A 25,225-nucleotide genomic window follows, 5' to 3' on the forward strand; every position below is an offset into this window, starting at 1 on the left:
TGTGGCTACTTATGAAATAGTCTTAAATTAATATATGTCCAGCACCATGCATATAGTAGGAAGTTAATGATAATAATGACACTAGTTAAAATAACTATATTTATTTAGCTCCTGCTAGGTGGCAGTCTCCATTAAGTCATTTCACATCAATCATAGGAGGTGATTATTCCTATTTTAGAGATGAGGAAAATGAGCATGGATATGTTAATTAATTTAGTCAGGGTCATAATTCTTGCCCATAAAAAGATTCAGATTTGGACTCTGTTTTTTTCTGATGTCAAGGTTTATGCTTAATCCATCACACTGGCTATCAATTATTTTCTCTTCTTCAGAAAACATGAACCCTAATTTACAAGCCATTTAACCTTACATCATCCAAATGAGGCTGGAACTATTATTATCTCCCTTCTACAAATTCGGAAATGACAGCTCAGGAAGATTACATGGACAAAGAGCTAGTGAAGAGCACACACAGGACCCAAAGCCAGTCTTCTCTCTACAAAATGCGTTGAATACAGAGCATGACTTTCTCTCAAAGAGGAGCCCTCCTTCCCTCACACATGCTGTCAACTAGATCCTAATTAAAAGAGAAAATATTTTAATTGGCTAAAGATGGTAATAGCTGAGGTATTATTTTATAGACACATAATTGTGGATTCTACAGAGTAGGATCTCCTTATTAAGCATCCTTTTTCAACATTAGACCTCCAATACAATGCAGGTACTTCAAAAATATTGTATGAATGAACCAGCTATTTATTATACTAAAAAATAATTATTTAGCACCTCCATATGCCAGGGAAGTGTCGGGCATCAATTAAGAACATATTAGCATTAGAAAAAAACATGATTCCTAATTCTGGAAGGACCTAATCACCTACACACACATACATATTCTCATACACAAACAAATACATAATTTAAAAACTGTGGTAAGAAGAATAAGGAAAAGTACAGGCAGAGTGTGACAAGAGAAAATAATACCTTTATTTGGGGACAGTCTTTTTGAGGAAGTGATAAATCATAAATAACAGAACAACAGATGATTCCCAACTGCCCCACTCCCATCCCCTAGGCAAGAGTTCAGGCACTGGATTTTCTATTACAATATAATACTATTTGTTTCTACCCAGACCTAATTTCCAATGAGCTAAAACGGGGTCTGTGGGAAGAAGCATGAGGGGATTTTCTGCTGGGATGAAATATCCTATATGCTGACCCGTGTGGTAGTTGTTATTTGAAATTATTAATTTGTCACAGTTCATTGTTTTTTTTACAGTTCAACTCTGTGAATTGTACTATACATAATTTATACCAATATAAAGTTGATTTGAAAATAAAATGGGATTTAGGTTAATGGGTCAATAAGCAAGCAAACTAAAGATGAATTAGAATTACCCTGACAATTCCCTACATCTATGTTTCAGTGGTTCTACATCTCTGAGAATCACATACTGTTGGAATGGAGCCTGCATGTAGAATAGATTCCTCTTCCATCTGTAACAATACTTCTTTCTGACTTGTCAAGTCTATCAGACACTTTTTAAACTAATGCTGCTAAGATAGAAAGGCAAAGAAGATAAAAGCTTTTTCAATGATGTGCTAGGCTGAATTCATACTCTGGCTACATTTGGGAGGTTTTTATAGCACAAATGAATAATAACAAGAGCATCAGGGTAATGTCTTTTGATTATAAAATTCTTAGCTCTGAAGAAACCAAATGGCTCTGCATACATGTCTTCATTAAATTGTTTCTACCCAAGATAAGTTAAACGTGTAAGAGCCCCATTTTATAGGGAGAAAACTGGAGCATAAGAAAGTTTAGGAGATGGCTGAAATATGTATATATCAAGTTCTACTGGGGCTGTGATCATGACCTCCTTTGTGAAGGTTTTTTCCCCCTTTTATTTATATGACATTCAAAGGAAATCTTTTTCAATTCTGTGTGCATATGATAACACTTTAATAGCAGGGGAGCAGTGGAAGCTGTTCATAAACACCAAAGCTGGAGATATTGGCTATGCCATTTCTTTATCCCATACTTGATAGATTGATACATAATGTGATTTAACTAGATAATTATGAAATAATACAAGGCTTCAGGGTAAAAGTCCATTATGCATGGATGTGAATTAAGATTTTGCAGTAAAAGGATTTTCCATTGTTATTTGTCAAACAATTCGAAACCTGTTTGTGCTGAAAGAAATACATAGTTTAATGCTGTAGTCCTGCTGGATTTGAACAATGAGGAGGCTATTTGCTCATGATGTGAGGCAGCATTATGCAGTGTAAGCCAGGGACAGAGATGGTAGAAGCTGGGACCTGAGGTGGAATACAGCTCAGGCATTTAGCCAGGCAATCCTGGGCCACCAGCAAGAGTTGTAAAGATTAGATAAATGAATGCAAAGCACTAACATATTGTCTGGCAGACAGTAGACACAAAAAAGTTGGTAACTATTATTAGCAAAGTGGCCCATCAAGCTATAAAAACTGAGTTTGATTCTAATAAAAATAGAAAACAGATTGCTCAGTTAGAAGAGACATAAATTTTTCCAGACCACAAAAATATTCTCCATGTGACTTATCAAAATACTCAGGGAAATTTAGCAATGTTCCAATTTCTGGCTCAGGGAGAGAGGAAGGGGAGTTTGAAATGTGGAACATGGTGCCAGGGATAGACTAAGACTTTACTTAGTCCAGATTTAGAAAAGTATGGTGCCCTCCATATGTATTTGAAAATGAAAATATTACTCAACTGCACAATAAAAGCTAATCTTTCTGGTGAATTTAAGATTGTTTCTAGATTTTCCAATTGCAAACGTCTGGATGTATTTATCACAGCGAGGTTTCCCTGTTGTGGATGAAGCTGAGATGCTTGCTTTGCTTGTTCTCTAGGAAGATGGTTGGGCTCCTTGCGGGGTGATGTATCACTGACTGGGGATGAGCTGGAATCTTCTAGGAGATGGGCAAACGTTGGGGATGTTGATGTCTAGAGTTCCCGAGTTCATGGGAATGATATCTCTGTGCCTTGGTCGTCATTCCCAGGAATCGGAGAACCTAAAAGGCTGCACCTCTGTTTTAAATTAAATTACCAATAGCCCATCTACACTCTAGGTGACAGCAAGAATAATTGCCTTGTCCTGGCCAGTGTGGCTCAGTTGGTTGAGAGTCCTCCCATGAACTGAGTTTGCCAATTTGATTCCCAGTCAGGGCACATGCCCTGGTTGCTGGCTCAATCCCCAGTAGAGGGTATGTAGGAGGCAGCCTATCCATGTTTCTCTCTCATCAATATTTCTCTCTCTCTCCCCGCCCCCGCCATCTCCCTTCTCTATTTCTAAAACCAGTAAAAACATATTTTTAAGTGAATATTTGCCTTGAAGCTAGACATTGAGTGAAGAAAAAAAATCCCTAAACATTTAGTAATAGTAAGCCGACCCACACGTATAGTTTGCAGCTTAAATTCGTTCTTCCTAGGGGATCCAAATAAACTCTCAAGCCAAATGTTTAAAGTTGCTGCAGCCTTTTAAAGCTTATAGTAAGTAGCTGGAGAAAATGCAAATTATATTTGGATGAGTCCACATTTGGCTTAGGCATCAAAGAATCCCTACAGATAAAGCTTCAAAGAATATGAACTTAAGGTCAACAATCATAAAACACACAAGAAAATGCCTTGAATAGTCATGTCACAGATGAGAATCATCATGTATCTTCAACCTCATTAATTACCAGAAAGATACACATTAAAATCAAGAGTGAGATACAAGATTGGCAAAAATTAAAAGTCTTATATTATCAAGGTTTGGCAAAGGTGTGGAACAAGCAGAATTTTTTAATGTCCCTTGCTCAAACAGATAGATTTGAAGAACAGTTTGGCATATCATAGAGCAGATGAACATATGCATACATGTTGCTCAGCAACTCCACTCCTAGCTATAAACCTAAGGGAAACTATTACTTATGTGCCCCACAACTCAGGAGCCAGAAGACACATGCATAATAGTTAATAGGAGCAATGTTTACAACAGCAAAATACTGGAGAAATCTCATATGCCCATCCCTAATAGAACAGAGGGGGAAAATGTGACATATTCACATAATGTAGTGCTTACACCACAGTAAGAGTAGATAAACTACAGGGGCATGCAACAACACAAATCTATCTTAGGGATAAATTGAGAGAAAACATGCAAAGTAGGATATTATGTTTGGGCATATGAACCAGTGTGGCAGCACTATCAAGAACAGTGAGGGCATGCTAAAACACTAAAATTGGTCAATGTGATTGCCTTTTGGGCAGGAGGGATAGTAGCTGGTATCAGTGATGGACCTGTGAGGTCCTTAAAGTAATGGGCATTTTTATTGCTTAAACTGGGTAGTAGGTACATAGTGCTCATTACATTGTAATTCTTTATCCCTAAAAAATGTTTATAAACATGCTTACTGTATATTTAATACTTTTTTTTTTTAAATTTTGTATACTCTGTAGACTCAAAACATACTTGATAGCCTTCTTATTACAATATAAAATATAAAAGCTTCACATTTCCCTTTATCATTGCTGAAATAAAGATAATTATTTGCAATGTTTTTCTACATATTCATGATCATGAATTATTCAAATGAACCTCTACCTTATAACAAGACTATCTGGATTCGTTTGCTTTTTAAAATTAGAAACCCCACATTGAAGAATGTGTGACAAAAATTTTCATATACCATTGTGTGTCTGTGAGTTTTTGTTTGTCTTGTTAGTTCACTTTTTGCTTTCAGTTTTATGTCCTACACATAAGTGAAATCATATGGTTCTTAACTTTTTCTGGCTGACTTATTTCACTTAGCATGATATTCTCAAGATCCATCCATGTTGTCCGAAATGGCAGTATTTCATCTTTTCTTGTAGCTGAGTAGTATTTGTTAACCAATATCCCCCAATAAATTTAATGAAAAAAAAATCTCAAAGTACTGTTGTGCTGAGGCGACCAGCTATGATTGTTCCCAAAGTATTAAATTTTTATTGGTTGAAGACTGATTCCTTCAGCTTTAGAATTATGTATTTATATTTTCTTCCTCCATAATTATTTAAGATATATTTTTAATTGCTATGAGTGGGAAGAAGATATGTGCAATTTTAGGTCAATATGAAGCAGAGGAATGAAGTAAACACACACAAGTCCAGTCACTCTTTCTCGGGTAGTGTCTGAGTAGCAAATGAAGTTGCTACCTGGGAAACTGGCCTGTCAAAAGGGCACAGCCAGCTTCAGCAGGATAAACTTGGGCAGTCCTTGCTCTCTATGAAAACGCGGTGTATATTTTCCCTTTAAAGAAGAGCTACCCTCGAGCTGATGAAATCTTGCTAACCATAGATCCTCAGCCAGGCAGAAGGATAAAAGTCAGCCATGTGTTATGCGTCCGGTTACCATATTAAAGTCTAACTTAGTTGGAAGAATAGACAGTTCCTACTGGTTGATATTCCTCTCAAAGTCAATGATCGTGTTTGGGTTCCCAGAAGACCTGGAACTGTAGTATTTTATTAATGGTGTGTTGTAAGAAGACATATATCGAACTGCATTATTTCATTAAAAATAAAGTTCACACAGCTCTCAAGGATATTCCAGTTTTCCTTAGTAAATCCCAGTTATCCTTCTTCTCTGAATCTGTGGCTAAGGCTTGTTGCAGTTACCCAGGAAAGTATGCTAATGAAACACAGGCATATATATTTGTCTATGATCATCTCCTGTTTTATGGAAAGAAGCACAATTCATAGAGGATTCAGTACATGTGAGACTTCCAGGGCAAGATTATATTTTGAATATTTATCTTTTGTTCACTTCATTTCCTCCTGCTTCATAATTTTCCCTAAGCTGCACAAAGCTTCTTTCTGGTCACAAAGCCTAATTTTATTTTTCTATAGAGGGAAAACAGTGTTATGAAGCATAACACTATTAGTACCTTCCCTGCGTTTCTCAATTCAGAGTAGCCACAATGTTGAATACAACCTCTCCCCACAACCCTGATTGTGGTCCTCCTTATATGAAACTAACCTCTATGTGAATTTACTTCTGTATAACTTTTCAATAGCTATGAGAAAGCAACTGAGTCTAGGTAAGTCAAGTGAATTTTAAATCATTTCAGGTGAGGTTATTGATGATCTAGCAGGAGATTGGAACTGGGAGTAGCAATTCAGGTAAAGCAAATGGTACAGACATAGAGATTTTGAGCAGAGTCTTTAAGAGAATGAAGGAAGGTAATGCTTCTTTAAAATAGTCCTTAAAAGCATGTCTATGTGGCTGTAAAAAAGAAGGATCTCTTACCCTGTGCAACAGCGTGGATGGACCTGAGATTATTATGCTAAGTGAAATAAGCTGGTCAGAGAAAGACAGATATCATGTGACCTCACTTATATGTGGAATCCAATGAATAAAATAAACTGACGAACAAAATAGGTCCAGAGGCATGGATGCATGGGACAAACTGACATATCTCAGAGGCGAGAGGTGCAGGGGGGGAGGGGAAGAAATTAACCAAAGAACATATATGCATATATGCATAGCACATGGACACAGAAATTAGAGTGGTGAAGGTCTGGGGTGGGGTGGGGGTTGGGTGGAGGGGGGCTGAGGAGGTGGAATGGGGGACATCTGTAATACTGTAAACAATAAATTATATATATATATATATATATATATATATATATATATATATATATATAATAAAAGAATAACATGTTAATTGACCGTACCTTTGTGATGCCTACCAGTCAATCAGGAGTGAGTATGAAAATTAACCCAACAAAGATGATGGGTTAATTTGCATACACAGGCAAAGAAAAGTGGCTCTGGGCCGGAGCGGAAAGGCAGCTCTGGCCAGTGCGAAGGCGCTGCTGACAGCCAGGGGAAGGAAGGCCCATTCTTGTATGAATCTTCATGCATCGGGTCTCTAATATATATATATGCTCTTGCATGTATTAAGTGCCTACCACTAGAGGGAAACCTCCAAGAATGTGTAGTGATGCCTTTCTTCACTCCTGTACCCCAGTGCCTGAGTGCATCATAAAGAAGGCATATAGTAAATATTAATTGAATAAAAGAAAAATGAATGGGTGGTAATCAATCACATCGTCGAACCAAGAATCCATATAACATCAGATTCAGTTGCAGCATTAGATGCAAGAAAACAATGGAGTTTTCAATGTATTAAAAGTACAAAAGACCTAGAATTTTATATCCAGTTCCCTGTTATTTAAGTGTCAGGGCATGGTATTCTTTAGCATACCATGACACTTTGCCACAGACCTGCACTGGGAACAGGTTAAAGTATTTCAATAAGGAAATAGATCTTGGGAGATATTGCAGAAATGTATAGTACTTTAAAAGTTATTTTACTCTTGCCCTAACCGGTTTGGCTCAGTGGATAGAGCGTTGGCCTGCAGACTGAAGGGTCCCAGGTTCGATTCCGGCCAAGGGCATGTACCTGGGTTGCGGGCACATCCCCAGTAGGGGGCGTGCAGGAGGCAGCTGATCGATGTCTCTCTCTCATCGATGTTTCTAACTCTCTATCCCTCTCTCTTCCTCTCTATAAAAAATCAATAAAATATATTAAAAAAAAGTTATTTTACTCTTAGTTTAAAACCATTGTTTTAAGAATTGCTAAGAGCAAATAAAAACAGAAACCATACATAAACTAATACAAAATTGAGTGTCTAGAATTATAATACCATCATAATACTAAAGTTAAAGATCTAGAATGATTATAGCAGGAGATGTGTTTGGAGAGTGGAATTGAATGAATGTGCTGTGTGCCAAAGTGTTTGTTATAAAAAAAAATGGAAAAAATAGTGGAAAACATAAGAGAGAGGATTATTCTTAAAAGTATAAAAATAATATAGAATTGAAATAAATAAAAAATGTAGAAGTAGATATATCAATCCTATATAATAAAAAGCTAATAAGCAAATAGACCAAACAGCGGAACAACCGAACAACCAGTTGCTATGATGTGCACTGACAACCAGGGGGGTGCACGCAGAACATGGCAGGCATTGGCCGTAGTGGGATTGTGGAGCAGGTGAGCTAGGGCACCAGAGCAAGGCATAGCACCGGTCACTGTCATAACCTGCTGGTTACTGAAAATTCTTTGCTCCTGCCTCCACAGTTCTGTCCGGTGCTTGCACCCACTGCTGGCCCCGATCACCCCTGAGGGCTTCTCCACCTCCCCTTGCTCCTGAGGGGCGATTGGGGTTGGCAGCAGCCTCTCACACCCATAGCTAGAGACAGCCGCACTCGCACCTGCTGCCGGCACCAGAGCCGCCGCTCACACCCACTGCCGGCACCAGCCCCATGTGCACCTGCATCTGGTGCCAGAACCACCACTCACACCCACTGCCAGCACCCAGCACCACTCCCGATCACACGACGTCGTCAGCAGGTGCGAGCAGTGGCTGCCGGCCCCAATCGCCCCTGAGGGCTTCTCCACCTCCCCCTGTGCCTGAGGGGGTGATCAGGGCAGCAGCTGCCACTGGCACCCACTGACCGCACCAGCCCCACTCGCACCCACTACTGGTGCCGGCCCCGATTGCTCTGCACCATCAGCGGGTGCAAGTGGGGCCAGCACTGTCAGCATGTGGGAGTGGGGTTGGCAGGAGCGGGGCTGCCAGCAGACAGGGGACAGGGGCCATGGTAGGAGGGGCTGAGTGGGGGCATGGAGGACGGGCCGAGACAGGCCCCTGTGCCCACTGCAGCCTTGCAACCCACAGTTCCATTCAAGGTGCACAAATTCATGCACTGGGCCCCTCGTAACATTAATAAAATGCTAGCTAGAAAAAAAGAGCCCCAGTGATTACAACATGATTACTTTTTCAAAGTTAAAAATATCATACACACACACGCAAATATATACATTTTGTATGAATGCTTACTGATGCAATAAGGCTGTATAAAGTGGAAAGGGAAGGAAATAATAAATGCGGAATTCCGAATGCTGGTTGTGTGAAGAAATAGATTCATATGTTGGGTTGAGGAGGAGCATATCATCAATTCCTAGTTTGTGTTTTGAGAGTGGGTTTGCTTATTACCTTTTGAAAAATTACTAATTATCGAAGTACAGCTTTCCTTTAAGTTTATAATAGAAATCAGTAGTATAATATTTGTTATCACTAATATAATATTTGTAAATTTCCACATATGTTATATTATATACTATTTTATTGTAGTGAATATGAAAACATATAAAAGGGCTTTCATAGGTTTAATTTTTCCCTCAAGCTTTATAACCTTATTTTATGCATCAGCATAAGATCATAGGTTTTCTACTTCAAATTCTTTTACTGCAAGAATTTTTGGCAAAACTAAACACTACAATTGAAGTGGATGAAAATGCTTACATAAAACAGATATATTTTCCAATTCAGAGCTTCCTTATATTAAAGTCCCCATTTAATTAATTTCACACAATATTATCTGATTGACTTATTCTCTCTCTCTCTCTCTCTAAGCACCTTTGGGAATATCTGAAATATAGTACAGATGCTCTTACAAAGAATTACATTACTAAGTGTCATTAGCATAAGTCAACATTCAACATCAATTTAGTGGTTGGAGCTTGGAGGTGACACCCCTCATTTTTTCACCACCTCCAAATTCCTGCCTGTGTTAATGGCTTTGTGCCCTAGGAGATTTCCTATAGAGTGTGCTTCCTTCCCAGATGTGGATCCCTTGAGGAGCTGGACTTCCTGCTCTCAGAATCCACAGGCCTCCCCATTAGCCTCCACTGCCTCGAACTTGTTGGCCTTTTTGGGTGACCTTCTTCCAACAAGTCCACAGACTTCATTTCTTAAACCTTTCCTTGGCATATGGCCATTTATGGAAGATTAAGGAAGGGAGAAGGCATTTCAGGTGGAGAAGGGGCTATATACGGAGACAAGAGGCAGAGCAAAAATCCAGGATACTGTGCAAAAAAAAGGTATCTATAGTGTTTCCCTGGAAATGAAAGGGTGAATGCTGCCTGCAAGGTGGGCAGAGGTCAGAGGTCACCCACAGAAGGCCTCAAATACATGCAGTGTGAACAGCCTTCATTTTATAGGTTACTAGAGGCCCGGTGCATGAAATTTGTGCACTCGGGAGGGAGGGTGTTCCTCAGCCCGGCTTGCACCCTCTTGCAGTTCGGGAGCCCTCGGGGGATGTCTGACTGCTGCGGAGGCGGGAGAGGCTCCCCACACTGCTGCTGCACTCGCCAGCTGTGAGCCCAGCTTCTGGCTGAGTGACGCTCCCCCTGTGGAAGCGCAATGACCACCAGGGGGCAGCTTCTGCATTGAGCATCTGCCCTCTGGTGGTCAGTGTGTGTCATAGTGACTGGTCGTTCTGCTGTTTGGTCGATTTGTATATTAGCCTTTTATTATATAGGACTAGGGGCCCAGTGCACGAAGATTCACCGGGGGGTGGTCCCTTAGCCCAACCTGCACCCTCTCCAATCTGGGAGCCCTCAGGGGAGCCCTCTTCAATCTGGGAGTTTCTGTCTGTGTTTGCAATCATATGAGCAAATTGTCAGACGCCAACCCAGTTTGGTTTGGTGCTCACAGAATAATAGAGGTCTTTCTTTTTGTTTGTTTGTTTGCTCCATTGGTGGAGATTTGCTAGAAGTTGCAAGATATCTTCCCTTTAATTTTTTCCTCAACACTGTGACTTTAGTTATGTGTGTTACCTTTGTTTTCCCTCCATCCCTCACCGCAACAGTAACTTGCTCCAGGCTCACTTTGCTCTAGTGTCTAAGACATCTCTCAACTCCTCTGCCACCAGAACTATGATTCCCAGCATTCCTGGTGCTCCCTGTGCTCTGGGCTTCTGCTTGCTGTCTAGGGGCAGCCACCAGAACTATGATTCCCAGGATTGCTGGTGCTCCCCTTGCTCTTGGTTTTTGCTTTCAGTCAGGGGGCTGCACAAACCAAGAAGACTACCAACTCCAGCGACCTCCAGGCTGACAGGATGACACTCCAGTGGCATCCCTGGACCCAGCCACTCGGCACCAGCGTGGGGATATGCTGGCCACAGGCTCGAAGCGGGCGGGTCCTGAGGACTCCCACTGCATTGCCCCTGGTACATGGAGGGTGGGTGGGCGTTTTGGGCATCCCTGGCCTCTTTCGCCACCCCACAGATCGCGATCCCCGGGGTGGCTCTGCCTCTGCCCAGGCCTCATTCGCTTCCTTGCAGATCGTGATCCCCAGCTCAGCCCCCTGGGGATCTCTGCCCAGGCCTGTTCACCCAGGCAACATGGCCGGCATCCCCAGACCCCGAGCAGGCGGGAGGGCATCCCACCCCACCCCACAGTTCTGCGTGCTGCCCGCTGCCCACACGCTCTGGCTAGCTCCATGGCCTCTGCCATCTTTGTCCTGCTAATTTGCATACTCACTCCTGATTGGCTGGTGGGTGTAGCAGAGGGACAGTCAATTTGAATGTGTCTCTTTTATTAGTGTAGATGAGGCACAAATGCAGGATTCACCAAGGCTTGGGTCTGGATTGGCTTAAGAAAGAGTGGAAAACCCCACCTAAAAAATCTATCAGCTTTTGCTGTGGGATTCCTATTTTTTGTTGTTGTTCTTTCTGTTCTAATCATCATGTATGTCACAGTTCTTGTTTGGGAAATGGTGTGAAAAATCATGATAGTATTTATTTGGTGACTTCAATGTATCAAGTGCTTTAATTGCAGTTTCTCAATTAATCCTCATAATAGCCCAGTGAGGTAGATATTCTTTATTACCATCCCCATTTTACAGATCAGGAAAATGAGGCACAGGAATCAAATAACTTATCAAAGATCACACAGAAGTTGAAGAGCTATGTCATTGCTTTCTAAAAAGAGAGCAAGTAACCACTATGTATTAGTGCTTTTCATTGAAATGTGCAGTGTGGCCTGCAGAGCTTAATTGTCATGTTCCTATATGAGGTTTTAGGCATTAAAGAGTTGTAGGCTGCATGTGAATGAGCCCCATGAGATTCAGGGCTGTGCTCTAAATGTTGCTGATGTATAATATAGAAAATGGAAAATGTATTTATTTGGTAGTCAGCGAACTCTCCCAGTGGATATCATTTTTGTCTGTAATATAAATGAATACCTATTAATGATCCAGAGTGTGTTGTAGGTGGTTAACTAAACTCATTTAATTTATGATTTATTGATATGATTGTTTCTCAAGGACATATCCACTGAGTTTTTTCATGTGAATCTTTCCATGTGAATCACTCAGTACGCACAAACCTTTATCTGAATGCTAGACATTGGAGATGTTGCAATAATGCTTTCATATTTCAAATGTCACAGGTGATAATGCAACTAGCTGATATAGCTTAATAACCAGAAACAATATCAAAGAAGAAGTGGAACAGGTATTAATTGTATGTTTAATAATTGTTAGGCACTATCTGTGTAGTATCTTACTGATTCTCAAAACGAAACTTGAGGTAGGTATAATTATCCCAATTTTATAGATAAGGAAACTGATTTTCCTGTGAATAAGTAGTAATGTTGGTACATATGAATCACAAACTTCTTCATCCACTGCAATGTATTTACTGTGTGAGTCTCACTCTGCACATTAAAAGTGTACAGACAGTTGTATAAACAGAAAAAAGAAAAATTAAAGATAAAAAAATTTAAGTGATGGCCTGAGCCTATTGACCCAAGAGGCAGCATTCTAATGATTTGGACAAAAATCTTCCCAAAATATGCAGCTTTGAGCTTCTTCTGTGTACAATAGGATGATTAGGTTAGAAGTAAACACATTGCCAACTGGGTGATTTCCTCATTTGTCAATACATGACCCACTTTCTCCAAGCTAAATACCTCCATTAGACACAATCAGATAGATGATGGGCAGAGAGGGAATATTACATTTTAAAGCAACATTTATCATATAAGAATAGTGAGGGACTTTATGAATAGCTGATCTTCTTTGAAAATATTGTTGCCATTTTTCTTCTTGATGGTGCCCACTCAGACATAACTATCATCCTATGTAATAATAGAGGAATATGCAAATTGTCCTGGATCCCATAACGTCACAACCGCTCAGCAGGAGGCATGCACAGCAGGAGGGAGTGAGTGGGAACTGCCATCACCAGGAGGGCCTCCGCGTGGCCCAGCCCGGGGTGGCCCCGGCAGAGGTGACCCCTGCGCGACCCAGCCTGGAGGCTGCCTGGCCTGGGGGCAGCCCCTGGCAGAGGCAGCCCCTGTGCGGCTAAGCCTGGAGGCTGCCCAGCCCAGAGGTGGCCCCCGGTGGAGGCAGCCCCAGCGGAGGTGCACGCAGGCCCTCTGCGCTGCCCAGCCCAGAGGCCACCCAGCCCAAGGGTGGCCCCCAGCAGAGGTGGCCCCTAGTGGAGGCACACGCAGGCCTGCCGTGCTGCCTGGCCCAGGGGTGGCTCTTGGCGGAGGCAGGCACAGGCCTGCTCAATGCTAACATGATGCTGCCTGTATACGTCCTGCCCAGCGCTGACATGATGCTGCCTGGCTGTGTCCCTGACCTGGGATGTGATGCTGCCTGCGTGCATCCCTGCCCGGTTTATTAATAAATTTATATATTATTTTCATATACATTTTACTAATTTCCTTTTATTTCTGACACTTCTATTACAGATAAAGGGCAAATAGCAATATTAAAATATTTCCTCTAATTAATTTCCTTTTAATGTGCACGAATTTTGTGCACCGGGCCACTAGTCTTATATATTTGATTTATATGCAGGTATACTCCAGCCCAAATTGCAAAGGACATAATTGAATTTCCCACAAAAAAATAGTTATAATTAAAATAGTTATAATTATTCCCTTGTCAGTGCCTGTGTTCCCTGAGATCTGCCACCTGCATGCATAGCCACAACCAGCTCCTAATTGCATAGAGCATTAACACCAATCAATGGGGCCTGGAATTTTTCTGGCCCCAGTTATTTAACTGGGACCCTGAGAGAATTGGTTGCTCCCACTCTGAGAGTCCAAACACCACCCTGCAGAGCTATAATCACTGTCAGGATCCTGTTCTGAAGGACACCTTGGGTATTGACTCAAATGAACTTATAAGCATATATGCATAGCCCACAGAGAGATAATAGTGTGGGGAAGGCCTGGGGAGGGGTCTGGAGTGGGATGGAGGGGGCAATTGGGAGGGAAGGAAGAAGGGGACATCTATAATACTTTCAACAATAAAGATACATTTTTATAAAATCAGAATGGAGTTACCATGTTCTTTGGCCCCTGAATAAAGGAAGCCCTTGGCCCTCTAGTAAAGGGGCAGGCCCTAGTCACACCCAGCACCTGAACCCTATTCTTCCTACAGACCCTGCGTCTGTGGATACAACATGTCTCATTCATGCAAAATACACATTCATTTCTGTTTCTCTCTTCCCATTCAATCCTTAGTGTTTCATGCTCTCCTTATTTTAAGCCTGGTTACAACTGTTTCATCTTTCATCTCCAGTCCATCTTACAAAGAGCTGTCAAATTGATCTTCCCAGAATTACATTTTGTTTATACTTCCCCTCTTAAAAAAGACTTCATAGATTTCTTTTTTCTGACATAAGCGGAAAGATATTAAGCTTGACACAGAATACCTCACATAATATGATCCTTCTGGCCTTTTCAGACATACTTCCTCTATACATCCTCACTCCTACCATACATGCTTATTCAACTTGACTTGTCTTTATTCAGTGATCACTCACCTTGAATAAAAGTCCTTGATACTTCTCCATAACTGAAGGAACCACCTCTTATTTCTCCATCTGTTTCCATTCACCAGTGTTTCAAGACCTTTTCCTTCATGACCTTTCCCCTTTTAGAGAATCTTGCAGTTGCCCTAGTTGGTTTGCCTCAGTGGTTAGAGTGTCGGCCCGAAGAGTGAAGGGTCTCGGGTTTGATTCCAGTTAAGGGAAGGTACCTTGGTTGCGGTTGCAGGCTGGATTCCAGCAGACACACATGCAGGAGGCAAATGATTGATGTGTCTCTTACACATTGATGTTTCTCTCTCTCTGTCTCTCCCCTTCCCTTCCACTCTCTCTAAAAACCAATAGAAAAAAAATATCCTTGAGTGAGGATTAACTAATAATAATAATTAATAATAATAATATTGCAGTTAAAAGAAAACCTTGAAATCATTGAGTCCAAGAATTTGCTTCATGGACAAAATATACTCTGTTAAAGGTTATCTAGTTTATGTCTGTGACAGGGAAATTGATACCTAGGCTAAGGTACAGATGTGTCTTATCTCTATATTGCCAGTGCCTGATATATTTTAGAAACATTGCCCATGCTTGAAACATGTTTGCTAAATGAATGAGTAAATGAATGAATGGTTGCTTGTTTTTCTCTTAGGGGTGGGGTCAGCAATTTTTTTCTAGAAATGATCATATAGTAAATATATTTGTGGGCTTTATGGTCTCTGTCACAACTACTCAACTCTGCTATTGTAGCAGGAAAGCAGACATAAACAATAAATAAAGAAAGAACATAAGGAGTGTAGCTAGATTTGGCAGGCTGTAGTTTGTCAGCTCTTGTCTTAAAGCAAAACAAGCCATTTTGAGACATTTTTTAAGATTCTTCTTCATGTTGCTTCAGATCTCTCTAGCTAAAATTGTAGTATATTTATTCAGTTATTCTAAAACAATCTGCATGTTTCCTCTGATCATTGTTAATTCCTTCAGCTATTCCTTATATTAACTTAGCCTTTCTCCCAAACTGTGTTCCATTTGTTTGTGGATCTCATAAAATCTGGTATCCAAAACAAAAAGCAATGCTCCATATTGACATGGCAACTGTGAAGTAAAAACAGGATCATTTCCTCCTCTCCTGAATATACTACAGGTGTAATAATAAAACCTAAGATAGAATTGGTGTGTGGTGGAGGGAGACACAGCACATTTCCTGTTGATTCATAAGTTTTACTTCAGTTCTATAATCTTGTCTAAACTGTTGTATATTAAGTTGTGTTTTGGGAGTAAAAGGGTGGGGGCCAAGTGCAGAATCTCATATTTTTCATTATATTGCTGTCTTATTTTATTTTAAAAGATGTTATCAAGGACTGGTTTAAATGTAAGAGTGCCTATAATGATCTTCATCCAATACATCATGTTACCTTTAGTTCATCACTCATTTATTTGTTTTATTTTATCTGTTCATGCATACACTCGTTCACTCATTCTAACATATTTATTAACTGCTTACCAAGTGCGCATTACTATGCTCTGCACTGGACACCCAATCATGAAAAAAGGGACGCACCTCTCTTGCATGGAGCTTGTAGCCTGTCTTGATGCCAGGCCAAACAATGAATGAACCATGGGATTCCTAAACAGTCAACACAAATTTTACATTGCTTACTATCCCAGATAATCTCCAGGATGTTCCTCACTTGTCCAAAGATAATATTATCGTGGCCCACTGTTCCCTATGTTCCCTGATTTGATTCTGTCTTATATTTATGATTCCATTTCTCCTCCTTTATATTTCAATTTAAGTCTTATTTTCCCAAATATTCCTTCTGGTTCCCCTTCAGGAACATTGGCTTGGATTTACCTGTCACCTGTCCTTGATTTGGACAACCTCAACTTGTACACCCTTCCTTTTGTCCTAACTTTCCTTTTGAGATTTAACTTGTAACTAAAGTCAAGAGAAAATTCTGCCCAGAAACAGATAACCAGTTGGAGCCACAGAGTAGACTAAGCCTGGCCTCCTGCTTTATTATCCAGTGCTTTTTTATCCACACCACCCTGCTCCCCAAAGTGGAAGGGAAGCATGATTTTGAATTAGTTAGCACAGGCTACTCTAGCAGTCCTATCAATATAGGATTTCACCAAGCAGACATAGAACAAACAAACACAGAACTTACTCTCTTGCAAGCACCACCTCAGTAGTCCTCATAAACTGCCTTTTCATCTCCAAACCATTACTCTGGCTCTATGCCAACACCAGTTTATTCAGAATTTACCCTGAAAATTATGACATTGCCCAACCCCTCTGTTATTTAATTTTAAAATATTCTTTAAAAATACATCAAAATAAAATTTTGTAAACATCTGGTAAGATCTATCCTGAAGAGAACCTTGTGTCACAAAGTTAATCTCATGCCTGTATATGTCAGTCTTTATCTTTTTGTTGGTCTGCTTTTTGAGCTGTACCATTGAAATGTTAAATGTAGTATACCAGTAACTTACTGTACTGACAGTCACTTGGCTACACCAGTTCTGAGTGTCATGTACAAAAATTAACTCTCTTTCTTGAATCTGAAAATATTACTGACTAGAAACTGGGGAGCCATTTGCTGATGCCAAAAATACTGGTGTTATAAGTCCAAGCTCCTTGCGAGTAGGTCATGGCCCCTTTTGTAGCTTTCACAACTCCAATTATAATGATGAATGAACTGATGTAAACCTGTGTTGCATTCTTTCTGAAATTTACGGGTTTACATATAAACTCTGCTGAGGGAAAATAAATGACCCCAGAATAAGTTTAGGAAGCCTGATCCCTCTGGAGGTGAACGATGTACAACTCTACCCAGAGGTGAACAATGTTCTCATGAAGGTTTTTCTGGTGGTTTGGAAGAGTCTGTACCTTAAAGCTTACTGAGTAGATTACACCGTGGAAAGCCTCCTATGTCTTGGTGGGTACTCCTGTCCATTAGCTTCGTGCTTCTTTTGAAGTGTTTCCCATGCTTTTTGCTTTGTTTTATTGACCCACGTCTCTACGTGGGACATACAATGCAGCTTCTGTAGGCAGGTCCTGTCCTAGTTTCCACCAGTTGGAATCTTTTACATCCATCTGATGTTTAAGAATTTCTCAAAAGCCCTCCCTCCCCAAATGGTTTAAATAACCTTTTGACAAGTAAAAGATAAAACTAAAGCTAGTAAGCTCTTTCTCAATGTGTAGCAACCATTTTTTGCCTCAGTGTGTCCAGGTTAGATATGTTTATTGGAATTTTCTTACCTTAGTTTTCTGCCAGAGAAATTTTATCTAACACCCTGTGTTTATTTATCACGTGAAGTCCTTAATTCAGTATAGTGGTGGGATAACATCACTAAACCAATGATGTTACATATGTTTAAATAGAAAAGCATAATGATGTGACCCAGAGTTAAGAGCTGGTAAATAAAACGAAGGAACGGGGGATGTAGAATTTCTTCAGGAACAGAATGAAGAGGTACAATGATTTCCAGACAAGAGTCTAGAGACAGGTGGTTACCACTTAGCTGACTGTTCACTGGTTGTAAAATCCGAACAGCATTCTCTCAACATTGTGTGGACTTAGGTAACTTCTATGTTCTTATTCTAAAGACTGCCTGAAGAAATATTTTATTGGGCTGTAAATTGTTCTGACTGCATTTCACGCCTGATAAAATTCTTACATTTACAGTAGAAAATGTAAGTCCTTGTTCCGTAACTAATCTTGTAAGTTTTCTGAAACAGAGAGGTCTTAAATTTTTTTCATAGAAAATGGCATGATTAAAAGTATCATTTTGTACTTAGAAAATATGCTAGCATAATTAGAGATTGTTGTCAAACTAACCTTGAAATTAATTTTGAGATATATTTTAGGACATATATTTTAATGTAATATTATAAATTATTATGTATGTGTAGTTAAAGCCTACTGATTTATATCAGTTTGTATTTCAAGAGGTATAAATACATTAGTCTAATCTTCCAGTGGCAATATAATTGTAGATATTGTATAACACTGTAGAATGTTTTCTGACTTACAGGCTTAAACATATCATTATTGACTGCTTATGCCTAGACAAAAATATGTTTAAAATTAGAATAAATTGTTCTTTATGGGAGATAGGAAGATATGATGGCTAGGATGTGGACTCAGAGTCACTCATATCTGTGTTCAATTCTCAGCTTCATGACTTCTGAATTTTGTAATCTTGCTTTAGGTCAATTTTTGTGAGAAACTGATTCTGAGATAGAATTTTTTATGCAGGAGCTTTGTTGGGAGTGTGCTTGGGATCAGTATGGTTATAGGTGTCCCAAATAGAGAAAAGAAGGTCTGGCCATTGTACCCCTACACTGCTCAGTCATTCTACATGAGCTGCCTGTGGGAGGGTGAATACCCTTGGGGAAGGCAATTCTCTTTGGTAGAAGGAGGAAAACTCCCAGAGGAGTCAGCTGGGAGCCATTGGAAGCCAACACTTTGGGCTGCTGGGCACAGCTTCTTCAGGATTCTAGTAGGTCACCTTTTCTGACAAAACCTCTGAGAGGAAGATCAATGGGAATACAGCCGCCTGCCAGTGCAGCTAGTCTCAGTGCCTCAACTGATACCTATTGTTTCTCTATTGTCTTGCCTCTTGTACTGCCTATTCTAGAACTCCCTCATCCTTGGCCTGCACCACTATTGATCTATGTGGCCTGCCTTGTGTGGTGACACAGACTATTACTGATAAGCCTTAAATCCGCTGCACCATTTCTTTCTTAGGCCAGGACTTCTGTATTTATCCATTTGCTAAAAAAATAGATTGGAGGCCCAGCGGGCATGGCCCAGTGGTTGAGCATCGACTTATGAACCAGGAGGTCACGGTTCGATTCCTGGTAAGGGCACATGCCAGGGTTGTGGGCTCGATCCCCAGTGGGGCGTGCAGGAGGCAGCCAGTCAGTGATTATCATCATTGATGTTTCTATCTCTCTCTTCCTCTCTGAAATCAATAAAAATATATTTTGAAAAGTAGATGGGAAAATGCTGAGAGATACCCCAGGAATCACCTGGGTAATAGAAGTTCTTCCCTGCCCTCATTGTGTGACAGCAGCCCTATCTCTTCCCAATGTTCATTCAATTACCCAAGCCAATATGATGACTCCTCTCCCTGCTATCACTCTCCTAGCACAAGAAGCCCAAAGATATTGGATGTAAGACACATCTTAAAGTCTAATGAGCTTCCTACTGTGTACTCTTATGGAAGTATTCTCCTTCTGAAAGCCAGGATTTCTAGATCCACAAAGCCTAAATTTGTGGGAACAGGTAGCACAAATTCCTCAATTAAGTCACTGGGAATGATGCTAAGTTCAACCACTCCGACTTCCTTTCCTTGGTTCCTAGACCAATGTATTCTATCAATTGGGGATGCAGTACTAGAATATGGTCATTGATTTAGAGTGTTTACCACATACTTTATCTGGCACCCCATCATTGCAGTGTATCATCTACCAGCTGTGGCTTCAGCTGTTCCTTTAAAAGGCTGTTCCATCAATCTACCAGACCAGCAGCTTTGGGGTCATGTAGTATGTATTGGGATGAATGGATCTCATGATTGTGCTGAATTCTAAGGTATTTCCAGTGGTTTGAGCTGATAATATGCATATTGTGTCCAGATGAATCAAACACTCTGTAGGCTTTCAGATCAAGATGCTGAACAAGGTTGTGCAGGCAAATAAGCAAACCCTTATTTGGAATCTGTTCCAGTTCTAGTCAAAATGAATCACTGGTTCTTCTAAGGTGGAAGAGGTTCAATGTCACAATCAGCTGTCCATCAAGTGGCTGATTGATCTCCCCACAAAATAGTGCTGAAACTGAGGCTCAGCATTGGTTCCTGTTCCCATCAGGTTGGATAGCTCATCAGCCTCATCAGATATATATATATGAAATAGCTGGGTCCTACTGAAAGAGTGAAGGGGGCTCTTCTAAAGCTTTCAAAATATGTAGGGGGAAAATGGAACTTCTTGGGGAGGGTATTAGAAACATAGTGAAGCTGAGAGATGACCAAGAACAGATCCTATAAGTGATTCTCAAACTGCATAAGATGGTAAGCCAGTGGTTTAAAAGTAGTCTACTAAAATTCACCAATTTATACATTTTTGTTCTTGCGTTTTTTAATTTCTTTTTTTGTTTGCTCTTAGTTCCTGAGATTTTTTAAAATCTTAGTTCCTTTTTCTTTATGAAACTGGTAAATTTGCCAAATTAAAGGAACACAGGCCAACTTGGAAAGCTAGTGTAAAAAATTACTCCACTGAGGCTCATTTTTCTTTTTTATAAAATCAAAATGAAAATACCTATCTTACAGAGTTATGGGATTTTTTTTAAGTAAATAAAGTACTTGTACATTATAGATGCTCAATCCTGGCTTCATAATATTAAAAATAACATTCTAAACCCTCATTGCTGAGCTGAGGAGGAAAGGACAGGGTGTAGAGATCTGACAAAGTGGAAGCAAGGCAGGCAGGTGAGATAGATGCCTTCCCATCCTACCTAGGGGCTCACCTAATAATAGGTCCCAGTGGTTGACTTGGGTTGTATTTGTATGTGTTTGTTTTTTTTTTTTTTAAATAGCATAATATCCATGGGTTTATTTTTGGGTGTCCTTGATTCTTTCACATATTCAAAAAATTGTTTTCTGCCTATCAAAAAAAAGCATGCTTACTGTAAACATTTTGACTATTGGGTATTCATTTATCCTGGGGAACAAGTATTCTTCTCAACCTATTACAAAAAGATAACTACTTTAAGTATTTGTGTTGTTTTTTCTTAAATATTTTTATTGAATTTTTTTTGAGAGAGAGAGGAAAGGAGAGGGAAAGAAAGAGAAAAACATCAATGTAAGAGCAAAACATTGCTTGACTGCCTCCTGCACACCCCCTATCTGAGATCAATTGGAAATCCAGGCATATGCCCTGATCAGGAACCAAACTGCCAATCTTTTGGTGCTCAGGATGATGCCCAACCAATTGAGACCACCAGCCAGGGCCACTACATTAAGTATTTGGTATCTGTTCTTCTAGATATTTTTCTAGATATATTTACATAATAATTCGATATATTTACATAATAATTCATATTTTTTAAAAAGCAGATTCATATTTTGCATACTATTTCACAGAATGCTATTTTAATGTCATGGTCTCATGGGTGTTTTCCTAGGACACAGTATGAACACATGATTTTTAATAACTTTAGCTTTCTATTGTACCATAAAGTATTTGGTGGATGTTTGGCTACTTCTATAGGCTTTCACTATTTAAAACAATGCTATAATGAATGCTCTTATACTTCTAGCATAATTTCTAGAAGTGGAACCCTTGGATCAGAGGTCATGAAAAAGTTTTAATCACAATGCGTAACGCCAAATTGCATCAAATTTCATTCTGAGCAGAGGTTTTATTCCATTCCAAGAGGTAATGGTAGAAATTTCATCATTAGGAACAAGGGTCACAGCCAAATATCTCTCTGCCAGGAGCAAACCACACTGCTTAGGGACTGAAAAAACACTCCAGTTTCAGAAAAGAGAGATTGTGGTTGAATCAGCTCACTAAGTGTGCACGGAGCCAGTGCATTTAAATAGAGGCTTTTAACAATGAGCTCATAGACAGAGCTGGGTTTAAACCTCGACTCTATTATTTACTAGCTGTGTGATATTAGGCAAATTACTCAATTTTTCTGAGCCTCATAAAATTGGAATAATAATATGACTTACCTTAGGTGGTATACTAGTATAGATGAAGTGAGAAACATGTAATTGATACATACCTGTAGGTACTATGTATGTGTGTCATATACATGTCATCCTGATTGTTGTGCCTGACGTATAGCAAATATCAGCTGCTATTATTATGCTTTTCCAGAATACATATCTGAGTACCCAACAGGGTGTTTTATTTCAGTGTTTTCCTCTGACCTCCTCATTCCTCAAAGAGAACAATGGCTAGAAAACATTGGTTGGGTAAATACTGCATTATCATAACTACAATTTCCCTGAGAAAAGTGGCTTGCTGTTTGAATATTCAGCATCATAATTACAATTTCCATAAGGAATGTAGAACAGTTATTATAAACAAGACAATAATCACTTTGTCCGTAAGGGAGAACAGATAATTGGGGGAGCAAGGAGGGAGCAGAAGCAAAAGCTTGTGTTCTAATCAGCATTCAAGAGTAGACAGATCCTGAGAATAAATTATAGCAGCCTCTTAGAATACTCTTGTCTGAAATTAGTGAAAAATCTTATCATGATGGAAATATCCCTGGGTTGATTAAGTGCTGCCTATATAATTTTTCTTTATGTTTAATTTAGTTTTATCATTTTTATTAAACATCCTCTCTGTACCTCTACTCATTGTCATTCATAATGGCTGTGCACCCAATAAATTTTAAAAAGCATACTATCACAAAATACAAAAAGCACAAAATATTTGAAAAAACAGTTTAGTGGGTGATGTTTCATCAGGGTGTTTTTCTCTCTACAGTTAAATGTCTCCTTTGTCAAGGGAAAATGGATAAAGGTGTGTGTGGTTTTTATTTTAATGTTTTTTAACTGTGTTGCCTTAATTGGCTTTCACTTAAATTTTCTTTTTCTTTCTGTCTTTTTACATTTCTTTAGGTGAGATGAGCAAAACGGAAGGCAGCTTTCAAGGTTGGTACTTTTCATGATTTTTAAAGCTTCTCATTAATATGAAACAGAGTATGAAAGGAGCAGAGCCAAATATGCCCTTAGCTTTTCACAGACAATGGTTAGAGGACATTGTGTTTTTATTTTCTTCACTCGTGGGTAGAAAAGTACAACAATGATTATAACAGAATGCAATATAGCTGTCAACTAGAATACCTCATTTACTCCGTGGCAAAACTGTGAAGTTGGGAATATTCAATATTATTTTACTCCGTCCATCACTCATTCATCATTCCATCATCCACCATTCATATTTTTTTCAGTTCATATGTATTGCACACATACTGTGTGCAAGGCCCTATCATCTGACTTCCATCTCTTCATACTTTTTTTTGGCTGACCTTTACTATGTTCCCTGTCCCACCCCTGTTTCCACCCCTTCTTGCTGTCTCTGAAAATGAACCTTCACCAATTATCACAGGTCTTCAATTTAACTTGCCGTATCTGATAAATGAGCTGTGTTTCCACAACATTGCTCAGCTGATATGGGTTCAGCTATGTCTACTCCCAAATAATTGAGGCAAAGTGAAAATCATCAGTGTGATTATAAGGCAATGACTCTTCTCTATATAATAATGAATGGTGTAATGTTTTTCACTTTTGTGTAGTATATATTACTATATAGAGATTACGATCACATAGTGTAGTAGTATATTTAGATACAGTAATCTATAACATCAGTTACTCTTCCTCAGAATTCTAGCACACAGATCTTCTTTCCCTGTACCTTTTAAGCAATCTTAAGATTTTCTGATCAAGAACAGGCTTGTTATTTTTATAAATTTTAAAATAAGCAAAGCGTTTTGGACATACATAAAATGGCTCCTTGAATGAATGTCATGGGTGGACTCAAATGTGTTATGGGAGCTATTAAATGGAAATTAAGAACAGAGTACTCATACTAACTTAAGGTGAATAAATACTGCTTTAATTGGGAGAGCTGTTTTATTCTTTTATTCTAATGTCATAATTATGCTTACTTTAAAAAGGCTTTTTCAGTTTTCTTACTATCTTTGATTTTCTCCAATGCATTTTTTAAAAAACAATAAAGTATTGAAGTCCTCAACAGGAAATTCTGCTACCAGAGGTGTTTTTAGAAATATAGCTGTCATAATTGGGAAGGGACTCCAGTGTTTGTCTGCCAATCTAGTTTAATTTTACTAATCCAATCGAAAATAGTCCAGATTATCTCAGTCATCTATCTATTTGATTATAACACTTACAGGGAAGCAGGGAACAGTGGCTGAGTAGTTAGGCTCTAGAATCAAATTGACAAAATTTGAATCTTGTTTACCCATCTAGTATTTGTTTGTTGGGTCAGCATATTAACATCTCCAATCTTTGATTTCCTCAGTTGCAAAAGGAGAGAAATAAGAAGACTTGCCTCTTAAGGTCATTGGGGAATAAGACGAAGTATTTACCAATAACTTTGGCATATTATAGAAAAGCAATGAATGATAATTGTCATTATTATTACTTTGCTATTATTACTGTTATTGTAAAGCATTGTTGTTAGAAGCAGGTAACATCTTCCCTGCAATATCCTTCTCTCATGGACTTGTTCTTTGATACTTCACTATCAGGTAGCTATTATGTGGTAAGATTTTGTTCCATGTGAAAATATAGATAATCTATCTCCATCAAATTGTCTATCAAACTATGACATTGCATCATAGAAAACTGCATCTAAATTTTTTTCTGAATATAGTATTTTGATTACTATCACCAAGGTGAGGGAAATAAGTGGTTTGAGTGATTACTAAGAAGAGTAAAAATGGATCAGGAGTAACAAGGAGGGAGTCTGTGGACAGAGAGGCTTG

At 39.3% G+C, this 25,225-nt stretch overlaps 1 protein-coding gene across 5 annotated transcripts in view; it reads left to right on the forward strand.

Moving 5' to 3' along the window:
- Positions 1-25,225, forward strand: part of LINGO2 (leucine rich repeat and Ig domain containing 2) — a 1,294,764-nt gene that overhangs the window by 858,933 nt on the left and 410,606 nt on the right. For 4 of the 5 annotated variants that reach the window (XM_080667984.1, XM_080667985.1, XM_080667981.1 and 1 more), the window contains one exon: positions 23,337-23,369. The gene's annotated coding sequence lies outside the window, so the exon portion shown is untranslated. Of the gene's footprint in view, positions 1-23,202; positions 23,239-23,336; positions 23,370-25,225 lie in introns of those variants that run through there. The other variant, XM_080667986.1, reaches the window with a different exon arrangement.

The sequence above is a fragment of the Plecotus auritus genome, assembly GCF_963455305.1.
Source record: "Plecotus auritus genome assembly, chromosome: 5".
Lineage (NCBI taxonomy): Eukaryota > Metazoa > Chordata > Mammalia > Chiroptera > Vespertilionidae > Plecotus > Plecotus auritus.